Genomic DNA, 10,292 nt, shown 5'->3' with positions numbered 1-10,292 from the left:
CACTTTAGTCCCATTGGCTAAAATGGGATTTACTTCTAGCCCTGTTTAGGATTGCTCTCTTTATGTATCTTGATTAATTGCTTAACAGGTTTTGCTCCTCTCGGGAGTTACTTCTTTCTGCTGATTTAATTTGCTGTGGTCTTACTTCTGCTAGCCCACGGACTCTTGAGACTCTGTTTCTTGACCTCATGTGACTAGCAAAGAGAAGCCGGTTCTATAAAGTACTGAGTCTGAGGCATAACGTAGTGATTTCAGCTCATACTTTATTCATGCATAGGAGAACTTGAGATAACTAGCGGGACCCATGGCCCGCTTATATTCCCATTCTTAACCACACCCAGCACACACACCTACACCTACACCCACGATAGGTTTATTTACAAAAAAACTCCCACCATTGGTTCCTTTTAGGATCCGGGCTGGCTGATTGGCTAGCTCTTGGATCCTCCACTTCTATTGTCTCCGAATGTGAAGCTTAACTTGTCGGCATGGCCACATGTGAGCCCGACCGCATGTGGTACACAACAGGTTCCATGTCCTCAAAACGGAGGAGGAAAGAGAAAGGCCAACAAAAATGGAAGCATGATAGCAAAAACACTGTTTGTGCATAAGGCTCAGGAAGCAGGAGTCCAATGTAGGATTTTCAGTTACTTCCTCAATTATGAAACCTCCTCCTATAAGAAACGTAGGAGGGAAAACTCCATGCTGCCCTTTAGATATTATACAGGCAGTATAACAATAAGGGGGGCAGGCAAGGGAAGATGGGGAGATGAAGAAAAAGAAAAAGAGGAGGAGGAGATTGGATTTCTATCCCGCCCTTCACTACCCAAAGGAGTCTCAGAGCAGTTTACAAACTCCTTTCCTTTCCCCTCCCCACAACAGACACCCTCCTCGCACAACCTCCTTATTAATTCAGTCAGTAATTCAGAACATTTTTGTGCCACATCTCAAGAAAACCTATTCAAGGCAGACATGATGAAAATAACAAAACAGCATAAAATTCTTCCAAAAAGAAAGAGCTGTTAAAAGCCCAGCCTTTAAAAAGCCAGCTAGAGCATACAAACAGAATAAAAGTTCAATAGACTATAATGATTTTCATAATACCATTCTCAAACCAGAGGCAGACTGTAAAAAAAAAAAACAGCTTTAAAAGATCACCCCCTTAACTAAAAGCCTGGGCAAAATATGATATTTTGCCCCTGGTGTCTGAAAGAGAATAGGGTAGCTACCAGATGAGTTTCAACAGGAAAGAACATTCCATAGATGCAGTGCCATTACCAAAAATGCCATGTCTCTGGTCACCATCTACTTCACCTCTACATATGCCTCTCATTTACCCACCTGGTGTGGGGAATTACCATTTCCCAGTCCCAATTTCCCATCTTGTAGGAAATGAGGAGCTGGAGAGGGGGGGGGAATGGCCTCCACATAGTGATGCTCTAGGAATTTTGGCTAGTCTTTGTGGTAAAGACTATAGAGACTATGGGAGGCAATCTAGAGTGCTACCCAGAAGTGAAATCACATTCTTGCTAAATTTTGCCCTCCTGATGCACACCCCCATCTCCTGGCATTTGCCATGGCAGTGTTGGTAACACTACCTCTGCGACTGGGGGCACAGACAGCAGGGCTTGAGGAGGGAAGATCTTAATTATTGCGCTGGACACTATGGAAGGTAGCAGACTCAGACTGTTTACAGCACTCAGTTTGATTAGTTTGACACCAACTCAGACACACTCAGTTTGATTAGGACACCAACACTTATTGAACTCAATATGGCTTTCAGGCTTGGGGGTGAATTAGAAGAAGGTGGTATACATATCATAATGTTTTATTCTGTTCCTCTAAGAATGTGGTGATTTGCTTTTTTATTTTTTTAAAGCCAACCTGAGCCTTCAGGAGAGGGTGAAATTTAAATAAATAAATAATATCAATAATAAAAAAATTGGAATATTATGTCAGTCTAACCTGTCTCACAGGATCTTTGTAAAGGTAAAAAATTAGAAAGCACTTATGCAGTCACAGGCACAGTAGACATGATACTTTCAGCTTTAATCTTTTCTTTCTTTTCAGTATACACAAAGAGAAGCCAGAGGTGAAATCCCCTGCTTTGATTTGGAATGCTGCTCTTATTCTTAAGGGTATATAATCTTGATGGACATTCTGCTAAGATTACACTGATGAGGAAAAAATGGACAGAGTGTTTTATATGCATTTTTGTATTCCAAACTGGGGGTGAGCAAAGATCCCTTATTTTATTTCTTTCTCTATTTGTATTTTTGAGAATGGTCTTGGGTTGGCTGTTTTCTTTTTTTGTGGCTTGTTTTGTACATTTGTGTATGGATGCAGCATGGTCTTTGTACCATATTTATCCATTCCACATAACATCATCAATGACTGTAAGGCAGTGTACAGTACTGACTTATTGATTTTAAAATAATATTGAAAAATGAGTACTTTTTACAGGAACAGTTCAATGGCTGCGATCATATGCACAATTAGACCCGACGTAGGCACGAATGCTGGGTGGATTTAAAGGGAGCCATCAGACAACAACTGGGAAGTGCCCTGCAGCCGTCGGCAACCCATCCTACTCTGCCGCAGAAGCAGAGCTAAAAAACACAGGGGAAAATCCAGCAGTAAACGGGTTGTGCCGGGCCATGGATAGACTTTCCCGTCTGATCGCTCCAGTGCTCTCTCATGCCATCGGGATGGTCTGATCAGGCCATCCCGACTCCATGCTGTTGTCCCCCCCCCTTGCAGTATGCGCATCATTGCAAACTCCATAGGGAGCCCTCAGTGCAGAGGTGCGATTCATCGATTCCTCGTTTAAGCACATGGGAAACAGACGACACACACACAAAAAACCCTGACTCACCTGCAGTTGCGTCTGATCACACACTGATGGGGGCTGTACCCACAGATTCTCACAACTACGGGTCAAATTCCTCCGGAGGAAATAGCCTCGCTCCCCATGTGACCACACCCAATGTTAGGGAAACAAAAAAAAAGTCACAAAATAATCATTGCTTCAGTTTATGTATGGAATAAATGAAATGAAAACAAGGATGGAGGAAACAGGAAATCAGGGATGAGAAATCCAAAAATAATCCCAAATCTGGTCCTATTCAAAGTCTGTTGAAGGAAAATAGATGGTATGTGGAAAGCTCATAGAGTCAGCTAAAAGCAGACGACATGGATTTTATGTCTTGTGCAAGTGGTGGTGGTGGTGGAAAATGCCGACAAGTCACAGCTGACTTACGGCAACCCCATGCCATTTTCAAGGCAAGAGACATTCAGAATTGGTTTGCCTCTGTCTGCACCTGCATCGTGACCCTGGCAATCCTTGGCAGTCTCCCATCCAAGTATGAACCAGGGCCGACCCTGCCTAGCAGCTGAGATCTGACAAGATCAGGATAGCCTGGGCTATCCAGGTCAGGGCGGAAAGCACACTGAGTCAGCTAAAAGCAGAGCACTTGAACTGATTGTCTTGTGCAAGTGAGTCCACCTAATTCTTTATTCTGAATCTGAAAGGCTTCCAGAGGATTAATATTTTACAAACCACAATCAGTATCATATTGCACTTTCATCATTTATTTAATATGCTAAATCAATTGCCTTATTGTATTTCTTTGTCAGAATTATGCCAAACACTGAGTGTCTGGCATGTCAGTAGAAATGTGTTACCCATCCCATGGCTTCCCTATTCAAATAGATCAATTATTTTCTGGCATAATTAGGAGAAATTAGAACTGTTCCATGTATTTATTTACCAAAGAGACCACAAACCAAATTCCTTGTTATAATTTCTGCATCCACCCCCTTTCCTTGTTTCTTTTTATAGTTAACTCTACAGTTTTTCTGTTGAGATCAGCTAGTGACGATATAGTCATCATATAATTTTTATAAGTTTCTTTCATTTGTTGCTTAACAGGCCTAAAGAAAACACATTTTCAAAAGAAACCCACCAGTAACGTCAAAAGAAGAGACAGCTTGATGAATCTCAGAAGTTCCTTTTCTGAATTTCACAGAAAGAGACATCATTATTGTCTTGGATCTTATTGAAGTTCATACAGAATTAGGTAGGGAAAAATTGGAAAAAAATATCTGTAAAACTGAAAAATGGCTTAATTCCTCAAAAATTTCCAGGCCAGTTTCTTTATATTTCTACTGATTCATCCCTCTTTCACTCAGGGTCAAATCACAAATACCTCTGAATATAAACAAAAGAAGAAGAGGAGGAGGAGGAGGAGGAGGATTTTGGATTTATACCCCGCCCTTCACTTGGAATCGCACTTGGAACCCCCGCCCCAGAGGCCCGTTCCCTGGTGCCGCCGGATCGGGCCCCGGGGGGAACTGCACCCCAACGTGGCCCCGCCCCCAGCATGCCTGACGTCCTCCAGTCACTTCCGGGTGACGTGTGTGCGGCGCGGGCGTGCTTCGCATGTGCGCGCACAAGACACCAGCCGGGAGCGCCCCGCTCAGATACACTTGGCAACCCTAAATCGCAGAGTGGTTTACAATCTTCTTCCCTTCCTTTCCCCACAACAGACACCCTGTGAGGTAGGTGGGGCTGAGAGAGGTCTTTTGAGAACTGCTCTTGAGAGAACAGCTCTGAGAGAATGGCAACTGACCCAAGGTTGCCCAGTTGACTGCATGTGGAGGAGTGGGGAATCAAGCCCAGTTCTCCAGATTAGAGTCCAGCACTCTTAACTACTACACCAAAATTCAGAGTATATTGGGCAGCAGTCCCCACCTTTGGAATTCTGACATAGGAGGGTGGCCACAATTAGAAAATGGCTGCTGTAGGAGGAAGATCCAGCCACACATAGGAAACCCAGCTACAGGGGAGAAGAGGGGTAATGTTAAAAATACACCAAGAAAGATGCATGAGAGAATAAAACCAACACTGAGGTGGGGACTGGGACTGAATCAACATTGTTACAATCTGCACAGTCAAACAGACAGACCTCCAGTGGCCAATCAGAAGCCCTGGTAGCAAGAACCCCACAGGGCCTCAACCCTGTTTCTAAGATCACTTGGTGGGTGGCATGAAAGGTGTTGATGGGGCAGCATCGCTCCCTTGGGTACCACAAGCTTTACCACATAGCAGTGTTTTCCTTCAGAAGTGCCCACGCAGCTGTGGCTGCCAATGCAGTGCAGCGGCAATAAGGCTTCAAAACAGAGTTGGTAACCCTGTAGTTCTCTTGAAATCACATCTAACGTCTGGCTACAGAGATCAGTTGCCATGGAGAAAACAGTGGCTTTGGAGGGTAGACAATGTAGGGGGCGCTAGAGCTCCCAAATGATTTTTTTTTAATTGATTATAGTTGCTTTTAAAAAAGGAAACATATGGAATAAAATGCTTTGGGTTTCTCCTGGAGAATTAACACCTTGCTGCCATGGAGAAAATAGTGGCTTTGGAGGGTAGACAATACGTAGCAGGAGCTCCTTTGCATATTAGGCCACACACCCCTAGTGTAGCCAATCCTCCAAGAGCTTACAGAGCTCTTTTTACTGGGGCTACTGTAAGCTCTTGGAGGATTGGCTACACTAGGGGTGTGTGGCCTAATATGCAAAGGAGCTCCTGCTACCAGTAGAGCCCTGGATGGGGCAGCATCGCTCCCATGGGTACCACATGCTTTACCACATAGCAGTGTTTTCCTTCAGAAGTGCCCACACAGCTGTGGCTGCCAATGCAGTGCAGCGGCAATAAGGCTTCAAAACAGAGTTGGTAACCCTGTAGTTCTCTTGAAATCACATCTAACTTCTGGCTACAGAGATCAGTTGCCACGGAGAAAACAGTGGCTTTGGAGGGTAGACAATGTAGGGGGTGCTAGATCTCCCAAATGATTTTTTAAAAATTGATTATAGTTGCTTTTAAAAAAGGAAACATATGGAATAAAATGCGTTGGGTTTCTCCTGGAGAATTAACACCTTGCTGTCATGGAGAAAACAGTGGCTTTGGAGGGTAGACAATACGGCATCACAGTCTTGCTGAGCTCCCGGCCCCTCCCCAAACTCCACTCTCCCTGGGCTCCAACTCCAAGTCTCCAGGAATTTCCAAACCCAACGTTGGCACCCCTACTTCCAACTGGTGGGTTTCTCCACTTTTTATCTGCTCCAGTACCCATGATGTCCCTGCACTACAGGAGGGGGCTTTCCACAAGACTTTTACGATAAACTGGTAATGCATACCAGTATGTCATGATAATTATATACCAATTGCTGATTTTTTAAAGGAAAAAACCCCACAATTACAAAAAGACTGCCAGTGGTGGGGGAGGAAATGGCTGCCACAGGGGTGGGGGAAATGGCTGCTGTGTTGGTGCGACTGGAAAATCCAGACTTTCCCACCCACATGACAGCCAGCTTGGCTTTACTGTGATCTTTCCTAAAACATCACAGCAAAAAGGGTTTGGGAAAGATCTCAGAAAAGTGAGAAAAAGCCAGGTGGTACACAGAAGCGTCATGCTGCTGTGGTGAAGTGGGGAGGGGGGAATCCACTCTTCAAAAGCATCCAGCCCAGGACAAAACACCAGTGTGGATATAGCCATAATGTTAGTGTATAACAGAGTCAGATTATCTATTTGACCCTTCTAAGATACTGGCTCAGTTCAGCCATCACCTGAACCATGGCCCATTTGAAGTATGCTTAGTTTTTGAAACTAGATGTGGTTTTCTCCCCTCTTGAATTGGGTCTGGCTGATTTCCCCAACCTGAGACTCATTCCTGTCTGCCAGGTATCAACTTCTGGGAACAGATTTCCCAAGCACTGGAGGGACCCAATTTGGATGTTTCAGGGAAGGAAGGGGCTTCTGGTTTCCCCCTCTGCAATGTTTTCCTGACCTCACACAGCCCCTTGGGAAAGCCCTATAAGAACATAAGAGAATATAAGAAAGCCGTGCACGATCAGGTGACTGGCCCATCCAGTCCAACACTCTGTGTCACACAGTGGCCAAAACCCAGGTGCCATTAGGAGGTCCACCAGTGGGGCCAGAGCTCCAGGAGCCCTCCCACTGTTGCCTCCGAACACCAAGCACACAGTGAGAAAGAGGGTCTCCTCGAGCAGCTGCCATCTGAGACATGGCCACAGAGGAAGAGGAGGCAGTACAGGTCCTAATGATGGCCTTACTCTTAGATGTCTCTGTGCATGCCTGCGGGCAGGCTAAGACATCAAAGACTTCCATAAACAGTGACCCACTCATAAAACAAAGCCACCAGTGCTGAATTTGGATAGAACAAGTACCTTATTGAGGGCATGATGTGTATGCTCAACAGTGGTCTTTGGAGTTCCCTTCTCTTGGTCTCTTCCAAGCTACTTACCCAACAATCCTTCATTATAGAAAAGCATTTATGCTCACTTGGTTAAATTATTTTCTCTTGACCATACAGGCAGGTTGATTCGCAGGCATAGCATATCCAGACAGAGTTGGTAAATGTGGATCTGGTCAGCTTGAGTCCTTAGAACATATTTTCTTGTAGTGCGAAATGTGGTCTGACTTGAGAGGAAGGTATTTGTCCCCCCTCTTGATAGGTTATGTGAATTTATTGTCTAAAAAATCATCCAGTTTTTCCTTGTAGATGAGGATCGGAAAACTACCTTAGAACATAAGAACATAAGAACATAAGAGAGTTGGATCAGGCCAAAGGCCCATCCAGTCCAACACTCTGTGTCACACAGTGGCCAGAAATACCAGTGCCATCAGGAGGTCCAGCAGTGGGGCCAGGACATTAGAAGCCATCCCACTGTTGACCCCCCCATGCACCAAGATGACAGAGCATCACTTGCCCCAGAGCCCCTATCTATACCTTGTGGCTAATAGCCACTGATGGACCTCTGCTCCATATGCTTATCTAATTCCCTTTTGAAGCCGTCCATGCTTGTAGCCGCCACAACTTCCTGTGGCAGTGAATTCCAAGTGTTAATCACTCTTTGGGTGAAGAAGTACTTCCTCTTATCCGTTCTAACCCGACCGCTCAGCAACCTTATCAGTTGCTAAATATTTAGCTGCTGTGATTGCCTGTAGGAGGGTTGTATCTCGATCTGTTCAAGATCTTTTGAGTAAGAAGTGTAGTAAGGGAGGGAGGGAGGGAGGGAGGGAGACTCACCTCAAGCCAGCCTCAGCATTGAGTGGTGGGCCTCTTGCCAATGTGTGGGCCACAGCTAATGCCTAACCACTATTAATAGTGGATTTGAGATAATTCACATAGTCCAACATTCCCACCTGTCCGTGCGTTTGTTTACTCTGTGGTACAGTGCTGGTCACCCCTATGAGGTAGCTAGCATCACTTCACTGAGGGAAAGATAAAAATAGAGGGAAAGGGATATAAAAATATTTTTTTCAGACTTTTCAAGTAATCATGACTCTCTAGGTTATATTCCCCAAAATGTAATTAACACATCCAAATAAAAGAAGAGAATGGAAGGAGAGCAGCTTCTTCACTCTTCACAGCTGGAAAGGCGTGAAGTCCAGTTTTAGTCTCTGTCTATCACTGTATCTGAAGTGCTCCTGGTTTAGTATGCATAATGAAAATGTTTTAATTCTTTCTCGCTCTCTTTCTGAGAAAATATGCCTTGGCTGACAACTTTTATCAGGAGGAAGTGGGCGACTTTTCTGGCCAAAAAAACAGATTTTCCCCACAGAACAGTGAGGCTAAGCCTTAGAATAATTTCCTTCCTGGCTGTGTGCCCCCTGGGTTTTCATTGGCTCTCAAAGGTGTCTGTCCTCAGAACCATTTTTCAGCTTTCTCTGGCTTAGGGATGCCAGATCCCTTCATCATGCCAGTGGGGTGATTTGGGGGGCGTTCTGGGGATGTCACATGACACGCTGACATCACCCAGAAGTGACATCAGCACATCAGTGATGTCGGGGGTGACACTGCTTTTTGGCAAAACTCTATGGTAAAAATGGCCTCAAACCATAGAGTTTTGGCTAAAAAGCAGAGCTTCGCCCCCCGATGTCACTGACATGCTGACGTCACTTCCAGGTGATGTCAGCACATTGTGCACGGCATTGGGGGTGGGGGGGAATTTCCTCCTGCCGGCCAGAAGCCCACAAAAGCAAGGGATCCCTCACCCCCACCTGGGGAACGGTGTCCCTACCCTGGTTTGTCCACTCTTAAAAGGAACACCAAGCTCAAGATGGGGCCTAGAGTTCTCCCAATATTACAGCTGATCTCCAGGATACAGAGCTCCCCCTGGAGGAAATTCTGGGCTTCGAAGGGTGGACTTTATGATATACCATGAAGTTTAGATGGGAAGTAAATTATATAGTGACATCAACAGAGTGACTAGAGTAGGGATTTGAACCTCGGTCTCCCGGGCTGATAATTCTTGTCTAATTACTGTAAGGATTGCAACAAAACAATAAAAGCGAAGTGCTCTGGACACTGAAAGCACTATATAAATGCTACATATTAGCATATATTTCATTCTTGTTGAAGCCAAAACATTTTCCCTCACAATATAGATAAGACTTAGATACAATGGTATGTCGATACAGAGTGTCTCTGGAGCTAGCGCTTGTCCTCTCCTCAGCCACAGCAACTGCAAGCAAAGTCTGGGACTTCCTCAAAATGTCAGGACCTGAGTGGAACATACTAATCTCCCTCATACCTCAGGCAGCAGGTAGCTGCAGTAATTGGGCATGGGCCTCAACATTTCCCTCCTTGGGCCCAGGGCTTCAGGTGCCGGTGGATGAAATCATCTCCTGGCACCAGGACAACAAAGGCAATGCGAAAGAAGACTGGGCCTGAAAAGCCATCAAACCAGCTGGCAAGCATGGAGGCAACCAGCAGAAGCCCAACCATGGCAGCTGGGTGGAGAATGGGCAGGGCCCAGCAGTGCAGCAGGAACCTGGGTGGAACCAGGCAGGGAGAGCCTGGCTGAAGGCCTCCCAGGAACTGGCCAGTAGAGACATTGGGAGGGGCAGCAAAAATGGGGAAGTAGACTGGGGGACTGGTGCTTCAGCCCTTGGACCAGATAGTGGCTCAGGCCATAGGGTTGCCAGCTCTGGGTTGGGAAATACCTGGAGATTTGGGGGGGGCGTGGAGTCTGAGAGGGGCAGGGCTTGGGGAGCAGAGGGACTTCATTGGATTATAATGCCATAGAGTCCTGCTTCCAGACTGGCCATTTTCTCCAGGTGGACTGATCTCTGTTGCCTGGAGATCAGTTGTAATCCCAGGGGATCTCTAGCCCCTACCTGGAGGTTGGCAACTCTAGGCTGGGAGCTGGGAAATATAAATGGCAGCTCTATAACCAGGCCAGGGAGGGGAGAGGGAGCATTGTATTG

This window comes from Gekko japonicus, unplaced genomic scaffold (genome assembly GCF_001447785.1).
Source record: "Gekko japonicus isolate JY-2015 unplaced genomic scaffold, Gekko_japonicus_V1.1 scaffold1861, whole genome shotgun sequence".
Classification (NCBI taxonomy): Eukaryota; Metazoa; Chordata; class Lepidosauria; order Squamata; family Gekkonidae; genus Gekko; species Gekko japonicus.
This window is presented reverse-complemented; position numbering follows the sequence as displayed.